We start from the raw sequence: 23,274 nt of genomic DNA on the forward strand, positions 1-23,274 counted from the left end.
AACGGTGGAGGGGGGAGGATGCCAGTCCTGCCCAACCCACATGGCCGCATGGATGCCCCGGGAGGCGAGAGTCATCTGCGACAGTCTGCACTCGGGGGCAGGCTGGCCAGGGGAGGGGCCCCAGGCTGGCCGCAGCCTCTGAGCACTTCCCAGTATGACAGGCCTGCCCCCGGCCATGGCCACAAGACAGCCATGACAGACAGCAGCAGGCAGGGGACGCCTTACCTGCTGAGCCCTCAGCAGACACTGTAAATTGCGCCCTAGTCTCTGGTCCCTCAGGCTGCCCTCAGCCTCCCCTCCCAGGGCCCTTGACACAGCAGGATCCTTGCAAACAGGAGCTTCACCCAACTCAGGCAGGAGGGAGCCCAAAAGACGGGGCCAGACCTGGACCAAAGCCGAGTTCTTGGAGCCCTGGTCCCTCAGCTGCAGAGAAAGGATGGTAGAGGCGAGGAAGGATGAGGCTGGGCCAGACCCAGCAGAGCCCGTGCGAATGAGCAGGAGCATCTGCCTGGGTCCTCGGCCCCCAGAGGTCTGCGGCTGGTGCACGCACAAGGACGTGGTGTGTGTCAGTGTCAGACAGGCCCAGTGGAGGGTGGAGTCAGGAGGGAGGGGACTGGGGATCCCCAGTTTTCATCAACACTCAGAAACTGTACTGACCTGAGGGTGGACAGAGTCCCTTGAGCTTCAGGCGTCGCCCGGGGCGGTGGCTAAGAGCAGAAGACCTGGAAGGAAAGGGAAACGCTGATGGAGTTTTTACGGTGGAGCCCCCCGGAATGTGGGGCGCTCTTCCCGCATCTGTTCCCTGTCGGCTCCGGCCCCCACTGCCCTGAGGCTGCCATGAGGCCTGGGCCCAGCTCAGGGGCTGCCTAAAGCCCTGGGTGCCCACAGACCACCTGGACGGCGAGGAGGTGGGTGGGGGGGTCCCCGTTGCCAGGCAGGGCTGTGGACAGCAGGCCAGGGACGCTTTGTTCTACTCCCTCACTCCTGGGCCTGGAGTGGGGTCTCTTCCACCCAGCAGGGTCAGGCTGAATCCCTCGGGTACTCTGGGCAGGGCAGACCCGGCTGCAAGGTGGGGCCTGGGGACTTGGCTGGTGCTGGGGTTTCACCCTCTCTGCCAGACCACCCATCTCCAGGCTGCTTCTGACTGGAGTGAGCCCTTTCCTGCCCAGGGGGAGGGTAAAGATGCAGCTACCTGGGCCGTGAGGTCCCGGAGGGTGTTCCCACGCCCACAATGGGCTCCTGATGTCTCGGGTGGTACTCTGGGGTGGGGCCACATTCTGTAAGACACAAGGAGACCAGGAAGTCAGCTCAGGAGGTCTGGTGGCTGAAGACTGGGAGGGAGTCAGGGTGGCCCCTCCCTCCACCCTCTGGGACCCCTTGCAAGCTCCTGCAGGTGGGCCTGACCCAGCGAGCCCTGAGGTTAAGAACTTTCCTGGGAGGCTAAGGGCCGTGAGGAGGGCCTCTGGCTCTGCCTCCGCTCCTGCCTGATGCACACGCCCAAAAGCAAACCCCACCTGCTGGCTCCTGCACACCCCACCGTGGACCTGGATGTCCTTGTGTCCACAGAGGAAGGGCTAGTGGGGCTCGGGGTGCCGGGTCCCAGCAGAGCGAGGTTTCTCCATCTCAGTGCTCAAGGAAGCCCCCCCACTCATTCCTGCCTTGGCGCCTGCGTGTTCTGCCACCATCACAGGCCCAACTCCTACCCATCCTTTAGGTCACCTTGTCCAGGGAGCCCTCCTGAGTCGGGGATCTCCCCATCTCTAGTATTAAACTGGGGTCCCTCGAAATTAGTTCCCAGATAACTTGCAATCTCCATGCAAGGCAGAAACCATGTTTTACGTGTCTTTGTTCCTGGGCCTGGCATAAGGTACCTGGCACCCAGGATGTCGGGAAGTGCCCCACTCATCCCCCTCACTTCTGGAATGACACCCAACATCTGGGACTTACAAGGTACAAATGGGACTTTGGTTCTTTCCCAAGAGGTGACTCAAGTGGGAGACCCCCCCCAAGACTGACTGAGGGACAACATCAAGGCCCAGGAGCCGGCATTCGCCCGGGGTGACCCTGAGGCCTGCTCCTTCCCTGCCCACCCTGCCTCTACTCAGGCCCACTGCTGGGCACCACTCGCTATTGGTGAGGACTTGAGGGCAAACCGGGGCCACGGCTGGGGTTCTGCAGGGCCTTAGGCCAGACTCAGGTGGGGTGCGGAGCCCTGAGTGGGGGTTGGAGGAAGGAGGAGTTCAGGTCCTGAAGCAGGAGAGCACTGCACAGCCCTGCAAGGCCGCACACCTCGGACACCGATGTCCCCGGAGACCACTTTCTCTCTCATGCCCCCGGAACCCTCCCAGGCCCAGGCTTCCCGGCCCCTGTGGACCCTGCGTTGCAAGAATGCTTGGCTGGCTGGGTGGCTTAGTGTGACCATCCGCAAACCCTGTCACCTTAGGATAGGGCCGCTCTCCTCTTCGAGGGCTGAGAGTGTGACTGACACTGGTTTAGGGAGGAGGGTGGGGACAGGAGTCGCCCAGGTCGCTGCTGACTGGCTAGAGCTGCTCCTTCTCAGCAGCACTGCTGGCCTCGAGTTGGTTTCATGAGGCCTCCGAGGAGGGGGACCTGCTGGTGGCGTCCCACGGATGTGCTCAGCCACACGCGGGGGGTGCCTGCAGCCAGCCCCCCACCCTGACCCTCTTCCCATCCCACAGAGGCTGTGCCACAATCAGCCCATCTCTGAAAATGGGAACAGGAGCCTGATGCCCCCGGGTGGGCGGTCCACGGTGACAATGTCCACGCCCACGGAGGGCTGGGAGCGGTCCCACAGAAGTCATAGGTGATAGACATCTAGGTGAGGTCAGCGCAGGCCTAGTTGCTCCCGCCTCTCAGACACAGCCTGCAGGGCCTGCTGTGGCACATGCTGTCCTAACCCTTAGGAGAGTGCCCTGAGGCCATAGCGCCCATCACCGGGATGCCTGGGACTCCCTCTCCACCTCTCCCACCAGCAGCCTGGGCCAAAATAAAAGCCCCCACCCTGGGGCCCAGTGTGCCGTGATATCCATTCTAATAACCCTGGGTCACCCTGCCTGCCACCCACAGAGACACCCTCCTGCAGCCTGGTTAGGAAATCCCCTGTGCCCACCCTTATCTACTGCCCTGGGCTGGGACCACCCCAGTGCTCTGACCTGGAACAGATGGGACAGCAGTTCTAGGGCCCCCCAGGAAAAGTACCACAGACTGGGGCTCCCCAAACAGCACAGGCCTGGCAGGACATGCCCCTGCTCAGGTTCACAGAGCTGCCACCCAGGCAGGCCCAGCCACAGAGGTCCCCTTTTTGTAGCTAGCCCAATTTAATGTATCTCAAACCCACGTTAACATCAGAAGTCAGACTTCGAGTTACGGGAGCCAGGGAAGGGGAGGGGAGACAGGACAAGCCCATTCCCCCAGTGGCGAGTGGAGAGAGACAGCAAGCAGCCGTGGCAGGGCCCGAACCCCAGCCTGCCCACCACCACTCACCCAGCGGCCCATCAAGGCTGGTGCTAACCCATTAGAATCAACACTGGGCCGGGAAAAATGCCCCTGAGGCCAGTCCCCAGCCCCATCCCAGCCCCCTCCCTGCCTGGGCCCATGAGCACCCCTAGGTCCAACTGCAGGGTCCCATCTCAGCTCTGCCATGGTCACCCTGCACAAGGTCTTTGCCTCTGTGGACCTCACTGTCTCTGTAAGAGGGGGACAATGACACCCACCTTCTCGGATTTACACACAAGGTCAGAGACGACACTCCTTGCCTGGGCACGGTGGGACTGAGTGGGGACAGCAGCCCCCACTGCTAATCCCCCAGGGAGCTTTGAGTACAGGGGAGAAGTCACTCCAGGCTGCGCAGTCTAGACAAATTCCTCCCCTGCCTCTCTTCATACAACTGACCACCAGCCTGGGCCTGTGGCAGGAGGGGCCTGGGAGGAGGCTGCGAGGCTGGCTGGGAGGTATGGTAATAAACGTGGCCAGCAGGACCTGAGACCGTGCTGGAGGCAGCCCAGGAGGCTAAGTGCCCTGCAAGAACCCCGACGCTGGCCACGCTGCAGGGCCCAGGCCCGGGGGCCAGGACTAGCCAGGGACTCCATCTCATCTTCGGCATTGAACTTGGTGCCTCCCTGTCCAAGGTCACACGTAGGAGAAACATCCTTCCTGCACAGTCAGGCACACCAAGCGCCCCTTAATTTACATGTGAAGATGCTGTGGGAAGGACTGAAACCTGGCCTGGGTGATGCTGTCAGATACCCAAGGCCTCCAAAGAACCCCAAGCAGGCCGGGCGCGGTGGCTCACGCCTGTAATCCCAGCACTTTGAGACGCTGAGGTGGGCGGATCACCTGAGGTCAGGAGTTCAAGACCAGCCTGACCAACACAGTGAAACCTTATCTCTACTAAAAATATAAAAATTAGCTGGGCATGGTTGTGGGAGCCATAATCTCAGCTACTCAGGAGGCTGAAGCAGAATTGCTTGAATCCAGGAGGCGGCGATGTCAGTGAGCCAAGATCATGCCACTGCACTCCAGCCTGGATGACAGAGCAAGACACAGTCAAAAAAAAAAAAAAAAAACAACAATAACAAAAAAAACCCAAGGAGCTGGGAGAGGTCAAAACACACGGCAAAGTTGCAGGCGGTCAGGTCCCCCGGCTTCCCTGAGTTTGCACAAACCAGAGCCGCATCCCCTTCTCAGCCACTTCTCTTCGGTCTAACTGGCTCCAGTGGGGACCCTGGGTAGCCGTGGTCTAACGGCTACCACAGCGGCTGGTGTGTTCAGGGCACAGGCGGAGTTCAAATCTCCAAGGACGTGGCATCTAGTGGCAGAGCTGCCACCCCTGGAAGAAGCACAGGCTCTTGAGCCACACACAGGTTGCACAGAACTTTCTAGGCTCTTCAGCCTTCAAGAAGTGGGCCTCTCCTCTCTGAGACCCAGCTTTGTATCTTTTTTTATTTTTGAGACGGAGTTTCATTCTTCTTGCCCAGGCTGGAGTGCAATGGCATGATCTTGGCTCACCGCAACCTCCACCTCCTGAGTTCAAGCGATTCTCCTGCCTCAGCCTCCCAAGTACCTGGGATTACAGGCGTGCGCCACCACACGCGGCTAATTTTGTATTTTTTAGTAGAGACGGGGTTTCTCCATGTTAGTCAGGCTGGTCTTGAACTCCTGACTTCAGGTGATCCGCCCGCCTCGGCCTCCCAAAGTGCTGGGATTACAGGCATGAGCCACCGGCCCGGCTTCCAGCTTTGTACCTTAAAGGCAGCTATTTATATCTACTCTGTGATCTGGCACCACAGTAAAGAGAAAACGAACAGACATGAAATTCCCAGCAGCTTGCTGGGCACACAGTAGGTGCTCACACGAGGTAGCCACCAACGACTGCTAATTACCAAGTTAGTTCTGGAAAAGCAAGCCACGGCCAGACACATGGCGGCTGACACACCCACCTGGAGCCTCTGTTCCATTAGGGTTTGTCACAAACACTGCTAGTATCCGTAGCGGCAAAATGACGGGCCAGCAGTTCTAGAGAACTGAGTCCTGCTTTCTTTACAAGTACTGTTTTCAGACCCCAGGCTTGCTGCATTCTAACCAGTTCCCGAGGCCACACAGGATGGATTCTGCCCCAACGCAGCAGCAAAGTTGCTCTCATCAGCCATGCCAAATGTGGGGAGCTGGCCTCGCAGCGCCCCTGTGCAACCCAATCTCTAGAACACCCCTTCCTTCCCCTTTGATTGACTCTGCTCCTTTTAAATGGCAGAAATAAAATGTGCCCAGCAGATGGGTGCTGCCACCCCATGACCTGCTGAGCATTTTGCAAATATCTCTCTTTTAGGGGAGAACATGCTGTGACAATTTGGCCAGGCTAGTGTCACTCTGGTCAGATGATAAGTTTTGTGACTTAAACATTTTTTGCCCATTGCAAAAGGAATGGGTGCTCATTCAACAAGCTTTTGGAAAACTTAGAGAGAGAGAAAACGCGGCAGCAAACACCGATAACCCCATGCCAGGCCCGGCCGTGACACCCTGGCCCGTGGGGGTTCCCATGTGCGTGTGGACGTGGGCTGCCTCCAGAGGCCTCTCCCATCATGAACGGCCACACCAGAGTCAGGCAAGTCATATTATCACAACTCCTCAATCCAAACGCCCAACCTCAGGAGCACGGCTAGTGTCTCAAGATTTCCACATTTAGAGGCACTGCGGCCGGGCGCGGTGGCTCACGCCTGTAATCCTAGCACTTTGGGAGGCTGAGGTGGGTAGATCACCTGAGGTCTGGAGTTCAAGACCAGCCTGGCCAACATGGAGAAACCCCGTCTCTACTAAAAATACAAAAAAATTAGCTGGGCGTGGTGGCGGTTGCCTATAATCCCAGCTACTCAGGAGGCTGAGGCAGGAGAATCACTTAAACTCGGGAGCTGGAGGTTGCAGTGAGCCAAGATCGTGCCATTGCACTCCAGCCTGGGTGACAAAGTGAGACGCTGTCTCAAAAAAAAATTTCAAATTAAAAAAAAAAAAAAATTCAAACTAAAGAGGCACTGCACAAACATCTCTGTAATAAATCTCTCCTCTGCCCTTCAAGGGAGGCCCCCAGATGTGGGATCCCGGGTTGAAGCTCAAGAATGTTTTTTCATGCCTGAGGCAGCCATTCCACACCTGGACCCTCAGAACCCTCTAGAGATCCTCCACATGTCAGAGGTGGGGGTCAGGGAGATTGTGGAAAGCTGAGGCTCAGAGCGGGGGAGTGGCTGGCCCAAGATCACATGGCCGCGTGGGACCCAGGCCCTACTCGCTGGTCAGCCGTGAACTCCCCAAGACACACTTTAAAGGCCTTCCCCAAGCTGCCTCTGGCCCTCTGGACAAAGATGCCAGGCCCCAGGAGGGTGTGTGGTGTCTACACGCTTGTTCATTGCACCTGAGAAGGTGGAACGCGGGAAGACGAGGCCGTGGTGCCTGCAACAGTTCCTTCCGGAGGGACCAGGTGAGCCAGGGACCCAGCTGCCAGGAGGGGGCAGGTGACAGGGCCCAGCAGCGTGTGGGGGTGCTTCCTGGAGGAAGAGGATGTTTGTGAGCTGCGATGCAGAAGAAGAACTGTGCAGGGAGTTTATAAACTAGACCTAAATGAACACAACCAGTGACACCTGATGGGTCAATGGGTCGCCGCCCTCCACACCCAGCAGTCTGAGACGAACAGGCCCCGTAACCCTTCTGGGCCACCTCTGTTTGTGAATATTCCCCAGTGAAACCTCCAAGCAGTAGCCTCAGTTTCCCCGTAGCCTGGCGCACACAGCCGTCCTTACCCCACAGCCGGCGGGACGGTCCCCCACCACGGGCTGCACCAGCCTGCCTGCTGAGTGCAAAGATGCCATTTTCGATGATGTGTGGCTTCACAGCCTCTCGGATCGGTCCTGAAGGGGAGCTTACTTAGTGGAGGTGGGAAAATAAACTTGCCAGGGCAATGCCACAGCTTGGTGGCTTCTGACCTGCCACTGAGCACAGGCAGGCAGGTCATGGCTTCCTCTTCTGATTCATTTACTCATAAAATGTTCCCCAGGCCGGGTGCGGTGGCTCGTGCCTGTAATCCCAGCACTTTGGGAGGCCGAGGCGGGCGGATCACCTGAGGTCAGGAGTTTGAGACCAGCCTGGCCAACATGGTGAAACCCCGTCTCTAAATAAATAAATAAATAAATAAAAATAAAATGTTCCCAAAAGCCTGTCCCCAGTCAGGCTAGTACCAGGCCCCAGGGCCCACAGCAGGGCAATGGGTGAGCAGAGAACAGGGAGGGCTTCCAGGAAGAGGTGACACAAGGCCACAGTCTGGAGAGGTCGAGAATGGGGGCATGGAGAAGATCGGGGTTGGCTGTTGAGGGTCTCAAGAGTCCCTTGAAGGGGAGACTGGACCTCAGCCAGGAGGAGGACAGAAGCTCTGAACAGCAGGAGATAGGGCAGGATGGGCAGAGGCCTGCTTCTTGACCACTGCCGCTGTCTATCCCTTCTTCTAAGGAGGGACAAGGGCCTCCCCAGCCCTTCCCATCTGAGGCCGCTGAATGTGGCCAAGGCAGAGAGAAAGGCCTGGGGTGTGGGCTGGTGGCCAGGCTGGCTCAGGCTCTGCTGTTTAGAGGGCCACACGGGGCTTGGCCTCCTAGGCCTGGGCTTCCTGGCCTGTAAGATGGGGCTGGTGATCCATCAAGGTTCTGTGAGGTGGCCCTGATGATAGATGTCCGTGCCCAGCACACAGAGGAGCTACGCCACCTGCCCAGGACTGCCGAGGGCCCAGATCCTGAAGGCAGGGCAGAGCGCAGGTGCTGGGCCCACCGGTGGCCTCTGTATTCCCAGGGCTCAGGGCACTGGGAGGGAGGGGACAGGAGCTGCCAGGAGCCGCCTGCCTGGCCGTAAATCACCCGCCACGCTTAATAATCATGTGGGCACTTAAGCTCCTCTGTCTTCTCTTCCCCTTTCCCTGGGGAAATTTCCTTCATTTCCTACATTATCCCAGGCTCCCTGAATGTCTAAATCAAGCCCCGGCCAGGGCTCTATGGTGACGCCCTCGGCCTACTTTTATTGGGAGGGTGGGATGGGGGGCGCAGAGGCGGGGTGGGGGCCGCAGAGGCGGGGTCGGGGGGGCGCAAAGGTGGTGGCCATCTGGATGCGGTCACTCAAACCAAGGTTTCATTACTGCCCAGGACAGAAAACTGAAAACGCCACCAAGCCCGCCCTTCGAGCTGTAGTGACAATGTCCCCAGGGCCCCGCAGCTGCATCCCCTATCACTGGGACCAGTCAGCAAAGCCCAGTGGCCTCAGGCAGGAGGCAGAGGCAGAGGCAGAAGCTGAGTGGGGAGCTGACTCAGCCCCTTGGTTGAGATGGAGGAAGAGGAAACGTTACCTCTCGGGCTACCTGGGACACCAGGGCAGGGTGACTGTCACCCCGGAGACTAGCCAGCAGCCACTCCAGGTGGGCCTGACCACAGTTAGCCTGCCACTGCTCTCCCATCACGGAGCTGGGCTCTCTGGGATGTGTGGTCTGCCTTGCTCATGACAAGGATGCTGGGTGGGCGCAGTTCCGGTGCCGTCTCCTGCCATTTATCCAGCTCCAATCCTGCCTCTCATCTGGTCTAACTCTCACCCTAACTAGGAGGGTAAGGTTACTAGCCCTATTTTACAGATGAAGATACTGAGGCCGGGGGAGGCAAAGCAACCTGCCCACCCCCCGGGCTGTTCACTCCCTGCTGCCGAGAAGCTCTGCGACCACCTCCTGGGCTCTGCTCCTCGTCTGTGAGCTGGAAACATGTTCCCAGGCCGGTGCCAGCACCCACAAGGCCCAGGGGAGGCCAACGCGCACCACCACCCCAGGCAGCAGGAGCTGGGAGGTCCCGTGGGGAGAGTCAAGCTGGCCACTGGCAGGCCAGGCAAAAGGCCCCAGCACCATCACCACCTCCCCGCTGGAGACTCCTGACTCCCAAGAACTGGATGAGGAAGCCACCAGCAGGACATCGTCTGGGCTGCGGCCACCTTGCTGCTGACCCTAACAGCCCGGCACTCCCAGGTCTGGTCCGGTGAGCGCTTGCAACTCAGCCACGCGGTGGTGGCGGCACCTTCCCAGGCCTCCCTGGGCTCCCTGGGGATGAGTCGGCCAGGTTTTTAAAAGCTAGGTCTCATTTTCTGCCCACATTTCTGACCTCCGGAAACCTCTCGGGGAGAGTTCCAGAGCCCTTCAGATTCCGGCACTGGCACACTTCCTGTCTCCGCTCACCGTGTTCACGGCCAGGTCACTGGGTGCCAAACCCGCCAAGGCGGGTCGATGGGTACCGCTGCCCAGGCTTCTGGCTGCGCCTTCCGTGCTGCATGTCCGTGGGCTCTGGCTGGCTCTTGACCCCTCAAACAATCGTCTCTGGTCAAATTCCGTGACTCCTTCCTTCAAAAAAACAACTCTCTTTGCAAACAACAAGAACCCCAGTTCTGAGAACCTGGCAGCGCCAGTGCTCCTGCGGCTTCATTTTCTCTTTGTCTTTCTTTCTCAGCATTGCAAGGAACTCAAGAAATAGTTCCACCCTCTCATTTTACAGATGGGTAAACTGAGGCCCAGAGAGAGGAAGGGGCTTATTCAAGGGCCCCTCAGTGATTCTACAGCCCAGACACAGGGGAGCCCAAGGCCCTGACTCGGACACAGGGCTGAGTCCACGACACCAGAACCCAGCAGCCACTGGACTCCAATGAGAAAGGACAGGGGAGCTGCCGTGGCACTGGGCATCAGGCGCTGCTGGTGCGTGTTGGCCAGGGCGGGCGGGGCCCAGACCGCTGGCTTCCCTGGCACCAAACGGCTGGTGCTCTGTGAATGTAAGAAGAAACCCCCAGGCGAAGCCTTGAACTTCAGGGGCAGAGCTCAGGGAAAGCAGGCCGGCTCTAATGGAAACCAGTCAGCGGGCCAAATGCAGCAGGAGCCCCCCCACCGTGGTTTCCATGGGGACAGAGCCCGGGAGGCGGAGCTCTGGCATGGCTGCTGCAGCAGATGTGGCCTGTACAGGGCCGGCACGGGGCGGTGCCTGGCAGTGGGGCCCTGGTACGTGGCAGGCCCGAGGGCTGGACACAGGAGCTCTGCAGCTGCAGCCTCGGAGGTCAGCTTTGGGAAGGAGCCGGGGACTGCAGGGCTGTCACCTCGGGGAGGCCTCCTGGATTCCTAGGATGTTCCAAACTAACTTCTCGGCCCCGTCTGGTACTGGCCTCTGTCTGGTCTCCATTTGGTGCCCGTGTTTGCTGAGGACACGCAGCCTGCCTCTCCATGAGGACGCCATGCCTGTGGGCCAGGTGCAGGCAGTGCAGGGCTTGGGCCGTGGGTCTGGGCTCCAGCCCCTCTGGCCAAGGCCCCAGTGCTCCCCCAGGTCTGTTCTATCCCATCACTCAACAGCGCTGTTGGGCCTCTTCCCGTGGCCATCCTGGGGCCTGGCACATGATGGGTTCCATAACCTCTCTGAGCCAGTCCTCTGTAAAATGCAGTGAACTCAGCACTGCTCTGAAACACAAGAAAACCCGTGGGCTCAGGGCCGAGAGCGCCACAACGCTCGGAGAAGACGGGTCATCCAGGAGTGTGACCCACGCCGATGGATGGGGTGGGGTCTCGAGAAGGTTCTTGTGTCCCTGCCCTGATGTGGTCCCCCATCTGCCCTTGCGGGGCTGCTGTCCTGTGAGCCCATCCTGGTCTGGCACATGGCATCTGGGGCACAATCTCATACAGTGCCTGCCTCTCAGCCGCAAAACACCAAGAACAAGGACGACTGTAGCTCCCTCCTTACTGCCACCTGTGGCCACACTGTGTGCAGTCCCACGCCTGCCAGCACACCAGGACTCGAGGGCACAGAGCCCGAGAGTGGCAGGGTGCCCTGGAGCCTGGCACAGCCCAAACCAGCATGCTCTGAATGCTGGCGCAATGACCACTCAGCCAGAGAGGCCTCAGGGCCTCAGAGCCAGAGTGACCCATGTCCCCAGGACAATTCTGGCTCTCCCTGGGGCAGAAGGATTCCAAGCCGAAGGAATAGTCCTTCCTCGTGCTGGGGGTCCAGGGAGAACCAGACAAGGCCAGCATCCAAGAGAGGCCGAAGAGAAACAGGGGTCCCGTGTGGTTCTGTGCAGGCGCAGGCATGGGAGGACCTGGGTTAGGGAGAAGGCTCCGGTAGCTGCTGGCCCTGTGACTCTGGGGAGATCCCTCAGCCTCCCTGAACCTTAGCCTCCTCGTATAGGCAACCATGAACACCCACAGCCCACTAGACTGGAACGTCCACGCAGACAGGGGCCTGTCTGTCCTGTGTACTCCGTATTCCAGCCCGAGAACAGCATGGCGACAGCTGGCTCCAGATGGATGTTGCAATGAAATAGAATTGGCGGATGACATTTAAAAATGGACGTTTATAAAAATGGATGGAAAGCACCCTGTCCGGGGTCTGGCACTTAGTAGGTGCTCAACACAGCTTGACACCCCCTGCCCTGAGGGCCGAGTCTAACATCCAACATGCACCGAACGCAGCGCCAACTTTCTCCCCTGGACCAAAGCAGGGGATTTCCGCCACCCAGGATTCCCCTCTGCTCCTGCCCTGCTGACCCGGTGGCCCCGGCAGATGGATACGCTGCGGTGGCCACATCTTTCCCTCCACGGCACCTAGCCAAGGCTGTGGCCGCCGTGGACCGGCGTGGCCTGGCGTGGCCTGCCACGTTCCTCAGCCCCAGGAGAGCCCATTTGCAAGTTGCTTCCATAATGTGGGTGCCTCGGGCCGAGCCCCGTGAATTTGAGTCATTTGAATCCATCTAGGAGATAGCTCACCCCTGGTGCTGGAGGCCTGAGCCCCCTTCGGCCCACCCGCCAGGTGCTGGGAATCTCCACAAGTGCGGGCATCTGGCAACTTACTATCTCCAGCTGAGGGGACCGTCTCCACGCTGCCCAGGCTTCCGAACAAGGCCATGCAGACTTTAAAGGGCGTCCGCTGCAAGGTCACAGGCGCCAGTGTCCGCTCATCCGGACCTTGAAGCACCAGGCCCAGGTGGAGTCCTCCTTGCATGGAGTTGAAAGAAGCCTCCCGGGCGGAAGGCCGGGGTGGGATCCTCCACCCACGTCTGGGCCGGAAGCGTGGGCACGCCCACTCCAGGAATCCTAGGGCGGGGCCGGGCTCCCAGGAAATGGGGCCAGAGGTTCCCTGGCAGGCACTGGCGCAACCCGCAACCCGGCTGCCTTCCCAGTCCCCGCCTCCTGCGGATTCCTTCTGGGGTTTTGGGAATGGCTGGCCCAGCCCACACCCTGAACCCAGCCCGCCTGGAAGCTCGGAAGCCCAGAGGCTCACACAAGCCGGTGCTGGGACCCTTCTCCAAGACCACCCGACACCGCGGCACACCCGGCCACCCTGGCATCTGGGCGGGTGCTGGTCACGCCATCCCGTTAAGGTCATGGGAAGCCGGTCGGGAGGGTCTGAAATGGGCTGAGAGGGCCCACCGCAGGGCCCGGGCCTCCCGTCCCGTCTTCCTAAGGCCACGGCGAGGGAAGTGCCAAGGACCAAGGGCTCCCAGACAAGGCTCATGTGGCGCCCGCAGCTGCCTTCCGAGGAGGAGGCCGGAAGCCCCCGTTTTCAAGACACAGCTGACCTTGTAGTAAGAACCGCTTTTGTCAAGGTCTGTTTCGTCTGAAGGCGTGCTGGGCACTTGCGCCGTCTCACTGAACCCAGTCCCTGCCATGCTCCCTCCTAGGAAATGGGGCCGTGAGGCTCCCCGTGCCCTGGCATGCAGGCACAGGTGTGCGCATGTGGGCACCCAGGCCTGCCGGGAAGGCCTGGCCAGCTGGCTGCTTCTTGGAGAAAGGCGGCTAGCACGCTCACCGGCCCACAGAGGCCTTCCGGGCGCTCCCTCCCGTGGCCCGCCTTCCCGGTCCTCCTCTGGGCCTGCCCACGCCGCCATTTCCTCTCCGGGGCCTGCAGGCCTCACTTCCACTCCACCCAGTCTGCAAATGGCCGGCGCCCAGACCCGCCTGTCCACATACGGAGGCAGCAGTGCGTCTGGCCAGGGCCCAGCGTGCAGGCCACCTAGCCAGGGCCTGCCTCGGCAGTGCCGAGCGCGGCCAGAAGCCCAGGCCTGGGTGGTCAGTCCACCGCCATCGGCTTCGCTAGCCCTGGGCTGGGGAAAAGCACCCTTCACGGACATCCTGGGGGCAGTGGAGGCCCAGGGCCCCGTCTTCCTCACGGGTGGGCTGAGGGCTCCGGGGCCCTCAGACAAATGCGCCTCCAAACACCAGTTCACCTCTTTGGAAACTGCCCACCTACCAGGAATGTCAGCCAGTGGAGAAATGAGAGGGCGCCTCCGCACGCATGGAAACGTTACACGCACATGCCTGTGTGCAAGCACGCTGTCCACACCCGGGGCGGCACGCACACCAGTGCAGAAACACTCACCGGTGAATGCTGTGGCAGAACCTGGGCTTTGGAAAATGGCAGGGCTGGGTTCAAGTCCTGGCCCGGCCCTGATCAGCTGATTGAACCTTGGGGAACCCACTTAGCCTCTCCGAGGTTCGCTGCCTCCCCGGTGGAATGGAGGTGATGCTAATGCCCCCTTGCAGGCATCATCTGAGCCTCAGAAATCAGGCAAGGAAGCAAAACCATTTATGGGGTGCTCACCATGATCCCAGCTTTCCATGGGTTCAGCAAGTTGACTCTTACTGCCTCCATTTTACAGATAAGAATATGAGGCTGGAGACGTGAAATCACTTGCCCTGGATCAACACGGCCCCAAATCAAAGACGACTCGGTCTGAACTCGGACTTCGGGCCCCAGGGCCAGTGCTCTTCCAAACACAGGTGCCACGGCACGCAGCGGGCATGGGAACAGCAGCAGGGAGTGCCACTGCTACTGTTACCGCCATCGCCACGCCCACGGCTGCTTAGAGACTCTGTGGCCCAAAGGCTGGGGCCGTTTCACGTGGCCTCATCTTTTAGAGCCCCCAGACCTGGGCCATATCCCTGCTACGGAGGCAGGAGTCAATAGGCTCAAAGACCAGAATTGGAAAAGAAGATGTGGTTTAAAACTGCCAGACAGCAGAGCAGGCTCCCAAGCAGCTCTGGTGAATTTCATCAACTTTTTACTTTTCCTATTGTTTGCTAACATCTCCGCCAACAGGTACATCCCTTAAAGCACACAAGCTGCAACAAAGCGCTTCTATGAACAAATATGGATGCGGTGGCTGGAGCTCGCAGGAGGCAACACAGGGGGCGCACCCTTCCCTCCTCCTGGCCACCGCCACTGAGGCAGGAACGTGGGAACGTGGTCTCAGCCGGCGAGGAACTGCAGAGCCGGAATCCGGAATTTAGAAACACAGAGGCAAACACACATAAGGGAAAAGAAAGAAGGCCTCACTGATTGCATCATAACATGAGCATATTCGCAAAATAAACAGTTATCATCATTTGCAAATTATTGTGGCTGTAAAAACTGCTCTGCCCTCAAGGAGGTTGATACAAACCAATAAATTCTGCCCTTTGTTATCTTGGTGAGATAATTTTTTTTTAAGTTTATGGCTACTCTACGTATTTTACCTGCTGCATTTTTTTGTTGGTGGAGTTTGGATTTAAATGTATCTTTAGAGCATCCTAAATATAAATAATCTGATTTTTCATAAAGGCCTCAAAATAATATGTAACTCAACATAGAACCGTTAGAGATTTAACACCTTCCCTATAGAGATTAGTAAGATATTAAAATTATTAAGATGTTAAAATTAAAAGATAGTCAAAACCACAGCCACGAGTCTGAATTTAAATCTTGTTTTCCACTGCTGATGCTGCAGCAGAAGAGAAAAATTGGTCATGAATTAAAACATTGATGGGCCTTTGACATAGGGCATGTGGGGTCTTAAAAGATACAGACCAAAAATTAAATTAAAGTTTAATGAAGGTGGTGATTGCCCCTCTGGCGAATTTTCCAAGGGATGAGAAGATCATTGAATAAGTCTGTTTCTATACACAAATGCAACTTGTTTATTTTGACCCCAGTTCTTCGAAATTGTCGACTCCACAATTGAAATATGCTGTGTGTTCCAACAAGTACCCAGCAGCCGTAATGACAGACCAGCCCATCTGTGCTGCGAGAATGTATAATTTCAGTCTATAGTGGAATTTATATAGAAGCGATGATGTGAAAAGTGCTTTGCGTGGTACTTTCTTCAAAAAAAAAAAAAAAAAAAATACTGCCGAGAAGCACTGGGTGCCATGGAGAATGCTGAGATTTTGGCCTGATTTTTTTAAAAAGCAGAATCCGTAGCATATTACTGATTTTGAGGGTGGTGGGGGAGGGTCGAATGTTATCCAAGTTAAAAAACTAAGATGCTAGTCGATCACATACAACGGTCCCAGGTACCGAAGGTGTACGTGGGACAGTGAATTTTTCATGCATGTTAAAAACACTAGATAAATTTAATTGCAATGGCAATACTAATTTAGAATGAAAATGTTCCTTTATGTGAATTAACTGATTTTTCTGCTACTTGCCCCTATCTTGTCCAAGAAAACAAAAAACAAAAACAAATTAATGATCAGGAAATTTGCCCATCTCTCAATCCAGGATTTAGGATTAAGGGTCTATTTGCCTACATTAATTATACAAAAAAAAAAAAAAAAACGAGTAGCCAGTTATTCAACACGTAAATTCTTTTAAAATGCTGAACTCTCCCACTTCTCCCCTGCCCATTCCCTATCACCTTGACTCTTTTGCTTTTAAATGTATTGTGCTTTTCTTCTCTATTACTTTTATTTTGCCACCAGTGTTTTATTTGATGCTTGCTAAATATTTGGGTGGCATGAATCCTCCAACTTGCAGCAGCAGAATGTGGCTGTCATGTCATGAAATGTTTTAATTATCTCTGCTATATATATATGCCTGTTTCTGCAGCCCCAAACCCTCCAGTCTCGACTGCTGGCTCATCTAAGAACAAAAGCAGCCGCTGAGAGTCCTCGTGTTAGCCGAGCTCCGTTTTCAGATTTGGTGCTGTCTGCCGAGGCCGGCCGCTCAGACCGAGACCGGCGCACGCAGGGCCCACGCGCCTCCGAACTGAGAAAACAAAGATGGATTTCCATGGGAGTTTTCCTCGCGGTGCCATTTTTTAACTTTCCGGGTCTGATTTTCCATTTTCCATAAATCAAGACCCTGGCTCTCCTCAAGGGTGGGGAACCAGGCTGCATCCGAGGACGCTTTTGTTAGCCTGCCAGAGCATGGAGGTGGGCCCGGAGCAGTGCTCTGCGAAGCCCACCTCGGAATCAAAACGGTCAGTGCTTCTGGAGGGCCAGGGACCAACAGGGACACCCGGGCAGCCACTGAGCGCAGCTCCTGGACAGCGGTGGCGAGGTGGGGGGACACAAAGGTCTTTGAGGGACTCTCAGCCCTGCCGGCCATGTTTCAGGCCCTGCACGACCTGGGTGTCTCCCCCAGCAGCTCTGCAGGTGAGGATCCCCTGGCATGGGATCCAGGACATGGGCAGGCCATGAGGCCACTCAGGCTTCCCTGAGGGTCTGTGTAGTGGATGGTGCCCACGCATGCACACTCCACACGCAGCCTGTGGGCAGGGCGGTGACACGACAGGCACAGCACTTTCAGGTGGAACCCCCAAGTTGAAGTAAATGCTCAAAAACAAAGCCCACAACAACCGAAAATATTTTTCCCTATGCTGAGCTGAGGGCCAAAAGGAGCTTTCTTTCTTTTTCTTTTTTTTCCCCAAAAACTAAAATGAAAGGGAGAAAGAACTCGATCCCTAAACTGTGGACATGGTCACATTAAAGATGCCGGACAACATAAAAGGGCCTCTGTTTCTAGATGCAAAGTCCTCCCTCCCGGGGCCGGCCTGGCCCTGCCTGCCGATGAGTTTGCTGGGAGGAGCTGTGGATGGTCCTGGTGGTTTTCCCTATGCCAGTCCTGGTGCCGCCAAAAATTAAAATAAAATAATAATAATGAGGCCTCCACACAAACCGACACAGCCAGGCAGGCAGGAGGCGGCCGTGGCCGTTAGTGCCTCCGAAGCGTTTGTTCCCACCGTAATGGAAGACGCAGCTACTGTGAAATGATAAACATTCATTTTTATTGTGATTTCTAAAGCCTGTAGCTTTGAATCTTGAAAGTAAATGGGCTTGGCTCCTGCATTTTCCCTGCAGTTTTTGGCAGGGCGTCCTCCTCGGAAGATGGAGGGCTCTGAAATAGAATTCCGAGTTTGGAGAACCAATTAGAGGGAGGACACGTAACAGGCACCGGGGCACAAGATGGCAGCACCCTCGGCTCGTCTTCACGACAGAAGGAAAGAAGGTGACTTACCCGAGGTGCCGGAAGATGGAGGCGCCTTCTCCAAAGCCAGGAAGTGAAAATGACGTCCCCGGGCCTGGCCGGTCACCCGGGCGGGGGAGGAGGGCAGGTCCCGCCCGCCACCAGCCTGTCCGGTGCCAGCCCCGGCCGCAGGCCTGTGGCCCCCTGGTCTCTGGCCGCTGCCGTCCTTCGGTCCAGTGGGCCCTGCTGGGCCTCAGCCACCCCGGCACAGGGGGCAGGGCTGCCAGGAGCCATGTGGCGCTGGGGGAAGGCCCCACTGCCAGCCCCGGAGTACGAGGAAAATGCTACTTTTGTCTCCTGCTCTCATCTGGCACTGGCTGCCCGGGGAGGGGGGGCAGAGGCGGACGCTGCAGCTCGGCCCCGCCCACCGGGAATTTTTGAAAGATGCTCGTGGGTGCAGGAGGATGGCAGACGTGGCAGTGGCGGGTGGGCCGGGCCCCCAAACCCACCACCAAAAAAGGAGGAGGCTGGCTGGGCGGGAGAGGGAGGAGGAAGCCGGCGTATGGCCACTCAGTGGCCAGCCAGGGAGGACAAGGGGAGCGGCCGCCCAGGCCTGGCCAAGGTGCCAGCACCCCGTGGACGGGTAGCACTCACTGGGCGCCATGCTGTGGGCGCCTGCCTGGCCGGGCTGCTCCGAGGGGCTGGGCGTCCAGGCGGCCTGGCTCGCTCCAGGGATAGAGGCCGCATTGTTCCCATGCCAGGCTCAGCAGGCAGCAGCCAGCGCCCTGGCCATTTCCCTAGGGTGAGGCCAGAGACCCCACCCTGAAAGCCGCTCTAGCCAGGGCCCTCGCAGTGAGCCCTCTTCTAACGCCCCTAGAGGCTGGCGCTGCTATAGCTGGGAGCCCAGGCTGCAGGTTTGAATCTGGCCCTGTGTCCAACTCGCCACTTCATCACGGGCAAGCCTGCCTCAGTTTCCCTATCTATAGAATGAAAGGGGATAATGGCTCCTCCCACTCAGGGCTGCTGGAGTGGCAGAATTAACAACGTGCACAGAGCCCCAAGCCCCGTCCAGGCACCCAGTGGGCGCTTGATGCTGAGGGGGCTGAGGGTGGCCAGGCAGCCGGCAGTGGACAGGGTCCGAGGGGGGGAGTCCAGGCCCGTCATCCCCTACTCTCACACCCTCACAAATCTTTGATTTCACCAAAACCAAACCTTGCCACCATGTCAGGGAAACATCCCAGTCCTCTGGCCCTACAACTGGGGTTGGCAGGCCTGGGGTTTCACTGTGGCTCTTTGATCTGGAGATAAAATATCGGACCCCACTGCTCTCTCCTGCAGGCATAAGGCTGGGTCTGCTGGGTCACGTGTTTGTCCAGCTTTCCCCTGTCACCCTCTGTGACCGGGAGCTGCAGCAGTGACCACAGGGTTGTCCTTGTGCAGGTGAGCAACAAGGCTGGAAGTGTGGGAAGGGGCTCCCCAGGAAGCGGGGCCACCTACCCCACAGCTGTCCGGGGGCAGGCAGGGCCAGCTCTACACTAGATGGGACGGCGTGGAGTGACCACCGCCCGGCTCTGAGCCTGACTCCTGGGCGTATGGGACACATCAGGGCCTTTCTGTCAATAAGGACTTGAGATAAAGGGTGGTCTGGGCAGACCGTGAGAGCCTCCTGCAGTGGACAGGAGCTCCCTGCTGCCTGGATTCTGTTTGATTTTAACACTGCTTTACGCCTGCTCAGAGCGGGTCCTGCTGAAAGCCAAAAAAAGAGGGTGGGAGTGAGTGAGCGAGGAGGAAGCTGCCCAGGAGGAGCCCTCAGTCCTGGGCTCTGGTCTCACTCACGCACATGGCCACGTGACCAGCTCGCCAGCTGATGCCAGAGACAAAGCAGGTAGGATTCCGATGCCATGTGCCCCACCAGGAACGCCGGGAATTCCATTCCAGCAGCGGCTTGGCCCGGCTGCCAAGAGCCTGGCCCTGGGAGGGAAGGGTCCCCCATGCTCCACAGCACGGGGCCTGCCCTGCCAGCCGGCAACATCAGGAAGCCACTCAAGATGGGATGGCAACGGTAAGAGCCACAGGGGCATGGCAGAGGAGGCAGGGCCTGGGTTACGGCTGCAGGAGGAGGTACCCGCTCCCCAACCCACAGGACTGCCTCAACCAGAAGTGGCCACTGCTGTGCCCAGCTGGCTGCCCAGGAGATAATGGCAAGCCTACCGGCCATCGTGGAACTCAGGACACGAGGGCGGTGGGCCTGGACTCCAGCCCGAATCAGGCCCTTCTCAGATGGAGCTCCAGGTGGCAAGGCTAGGGCACCATTATACTGTGCGGGGCCAGAATCCCTGCCATGCCCTTCTCCCGGCAGTGTGGGGAGGGCCCCACAGGCAACACCCATGTAGGCCCACATGCTCAGGACACACATGTGCCCCTGCAGGCCAGAACCCACACAGTGGGGCAGCGGGGCTCTGCGGGACAAGCAGCCCCCACCCAATTTGCCGCAGCTTCCCTTAGCATTAAAATATACAGAAAACTGGAACGCCGGCACCATCATTTTATTATAATTTAAAATGTAATTATAAAAGGCTGATTTGAATGTAAATATCTCTCTTAAACACATGAAAGGGGATTCTAAATTTACGAGCCCCAAATCAGCAGGTAAATATTTCAGCTAAATGCTCTCCCTGCCATCTGAAATGCCAGAATTAAGGAAAGGGCGTTCCACAGGAAAAAAAAAAAAACACCACCAAAAACCCGGTTTTAGAAAGCCAAAAGCAAAAGGGACGATTCTTTTTTAATCTGGAGGGAAAATTCTGTCACTGAATTAAAAAAAAATTGTTTAGCCTTTTTACTGTGTGGCTTTCATGCACAAATTTGGTAACAGCAAACACCGGTCCTATTTTACAACATGAACCGGCGACCCAGCGGTCACGTCTCCACGAGGAAACCCCCTTGGCGCTAGCTGGACAGTGGGCACGGCCACTCTCTCCACACGGGTTCCTGGGTCGTCAAACAGACGAGACTCCCCATTCCAGACGCCACCAAGAAGCTTCCCATCCCCAATTTTCGTTTTACTTCCAAACTGCCTCCCACCAGGCACAAAAAAGTGACTAGGAACCTGGTTTGGGGGTTTTTCTGCCCATTGTCACAAGATTTCATTCTTTTTCATGATTTTTATATTACCAGTTCCACCCATAGCCTCAGAGGCTCCTGGACACGCTGACAGAGAGCTCTCTTCTGAGTGGGCTAGGGTAGAGGGCGACAGGGGCCATGCTGAGAAGTTCTCGCATTGAACAAAAAATAAAACATGTGACAGCCGACTGACAAAAAAATAAAACCTCATTTCTGAAGCCAGATATTAGAATTGGCCAAGAAAGCTGCTTGGGTGACGCTGGTCCCCCACCAGACCAGGGGCACTCCCTCATCTGTCCTCCTTCAAGGCCTTGCTGGGGTGTCCAGACAGGTCCCCCTAAGGGGCTGGGTGTCCCTGGCCGATGAGCCACCTCAGCCTTCCCAAAGCTCCCCTTCCGATGCTTCACTTCAGGCCCCGGCACGGCCCACCCCTCCCAAACCTGCTAATCGGAGCCTGGGCTCTGGCCTGGCTTCCTGGGCAGCTCCTCCGACACCTCGGAGAAGGGGCTGGGGGACGGGTCGTGTGTAGGCCTGTGGTGAAATTCTCTTCATTCTATCAATTCAGAAAATACTCACGGAGCCCTAACTCTGGGCCACGTTTGTCAGTTACAAAAACACCCTCTGCAGCCTGGAAGGGTGTTTGCTCGTGTTGGGCTTCACCAAGTCAGGCCAGACTCTCCCGCAACCTACGGGCCACTCCCAAGTTCATCTGAGAACGGAATTTGGGGAAGAGCAGACCCTGGAAAACCACAGCTACTAGCCCCAATCGCCCTCTCGATGGCCCCTCCCTGAGCCCTGTGGGGACAGAGCTTTCCTCTTCCAGGCTCTATTTTTCCTCACTTCCATTTTGTGACCCAGCTAGCTAAGGCCGACGGGGCCTGGCAGAGGGAGGCCACATCTACCCACCACCCCAAACCTGGCCATCTCTCCAACACTTGCAAGGGCAGCCCTGTGGCTTTTAAAAAGAAATCGCAGAAGAAAACAAAATGAACTCATGCAAGTTTAACCTCCACTCAACAAAGAAAGCCAGACGTGCCCACGAAAATTGTTCAAGAACCACGAGTCAAGAGACACTCGTTTTTTCTTCCCTAAATCTCTGTCCCCAACTACATGCCTGGGGCCTGCCATTCCCGGACACTCGAGCTCCATGAACTGTCCCAGCCCAGGGACTGCTGGGCAGCCCCGAAAATAAATATTTCCAATGAAAGATCCATTGTCTCTGCTTGGAGACAATTGTTGCTTTTTCTCCCTGCTCAGTTCCATAACATCAGAAAGCATGACCGACGCCATTTAGGGCTCTCTCTTATTCCAACAAGATGTTTTCAGCAAGGGCGATCTTGCTGGGTCTTCCTGAATGACCAGCTAGGAGGGAAAATTCTCCAAAGCAATCACTTTGGTTAATGTGCCAGGCCAAAGAACAATTCGCTCATCCGAGTGGTGAAGCCCTCCCACCAAATCACCATCCGCACTTCCAGCGAGGACGCTGGTGGCTGATGTGGCTGCGGTGGGCCCCTGTGTCAGGACATCCTGCCCCCTTCTCTCCTGCCCCTGAAGGGGGGGGCAAAGGTCAGACCCCAGGGCCAGCACCCAGGCGTGCCTTCTGTCCTGCCCCTGGGAAGGGATGCCTCCTCCATCAGCATTTTCCAGGTCCCCAAGGTGACCCTGGCCTCATCCTGTGTACGCAATGTGAGGTGTAAGATGCATCTGGATGTCACTCACACCAAGTCCCTGTGACGAGGGAAGCGCTGGCTCTGTGAGTTCCCGCCAGTCTACCTGGGAGGTAACATCAAGGTCCACCTTTACCCCCACCTGTGGGGCCGGGAGAGTAAACTTCTTGGTTCATTTTCTGGTGAGACCAAAGTTGGGTTCTCTGTTACTTCAAATATAATATAAAACATAAAATAATAGTAGTGGTAAGTAAAATAAATAATAACTAAACAAAAACAGTGATTACTGTTGACAACAGTAAGAAGGACAATGGCAGGAGCCATTTATGCTCTACTCCCCGACAGCATGCCGGAAGGGTGCTTTATCGAAATAACGTCTGAAGCCTCCGAGGTGGGTTCATACTCTTCCCGCTTTAGAGCTCAGAGTCCAGGCTCAGGGAGGAGCTCAGATGTGCCAGGTTCACCCAGGGAGGGGCAGGGGCAGACTGCAGACCAGGGTCTCGGACTCCAGCTTGCTGGAGTCTCCTCCTCTGTCCCAAAACATTCAAAGAACCTTCAAAACCCAACGACAGGCCGGGCGCGGTGGCTCAAGCCTGTAATCCCAGCACTTTGGGAGGCCGAGGCGGGTGGATCACGAGGTCAAGAGATCGAGACCATCCTGGTCAACATGGTGAAACCCCGTCTCTACTAAAAATACAAAAAAAATTAGC

General features: G+C 57.1%; 1 long non-coding RNA gene across 1 annotated transcript; it reads right to left on the reverse strand.

The window, feature by feature from the left end:
* Nucleotides 1–730: 730 nt before the first annotated feature.
* Nucleotides 731–23,235, reverse strand: LOC119471378. The gene is made up of 3 exons (XR_005200415.1): nucleotides 17,826–23,235; nucleotides 13,929–17,705; nucleotides 731–1,277 (listed from the first exon to the last, which is right to left on the reverse strand). It is a non-coding gene; the product is annotated as an uncharacterized LOC119471378 (long non-coding RNA).
* Between the last annotated feature and the right edge of the window lie 39 nt (nucleotides 23,236–23,274).

Source organism: Cebus imitator, unplaced genomic scaffold, assembly GCF_001604975.1.
Source record: "Cebus imitator isolate Cc_AM_T3 unplaced genomic scaffold, Cebus_imitator-1.0 Scaffold59, whole genome shotgun sequence".
Classification (NCBI taxonomy): Eukaryota; Metazoa; Chordata; class Mammalia; order Primates; family Cebidae; genus Cebus; species Cebus imitator.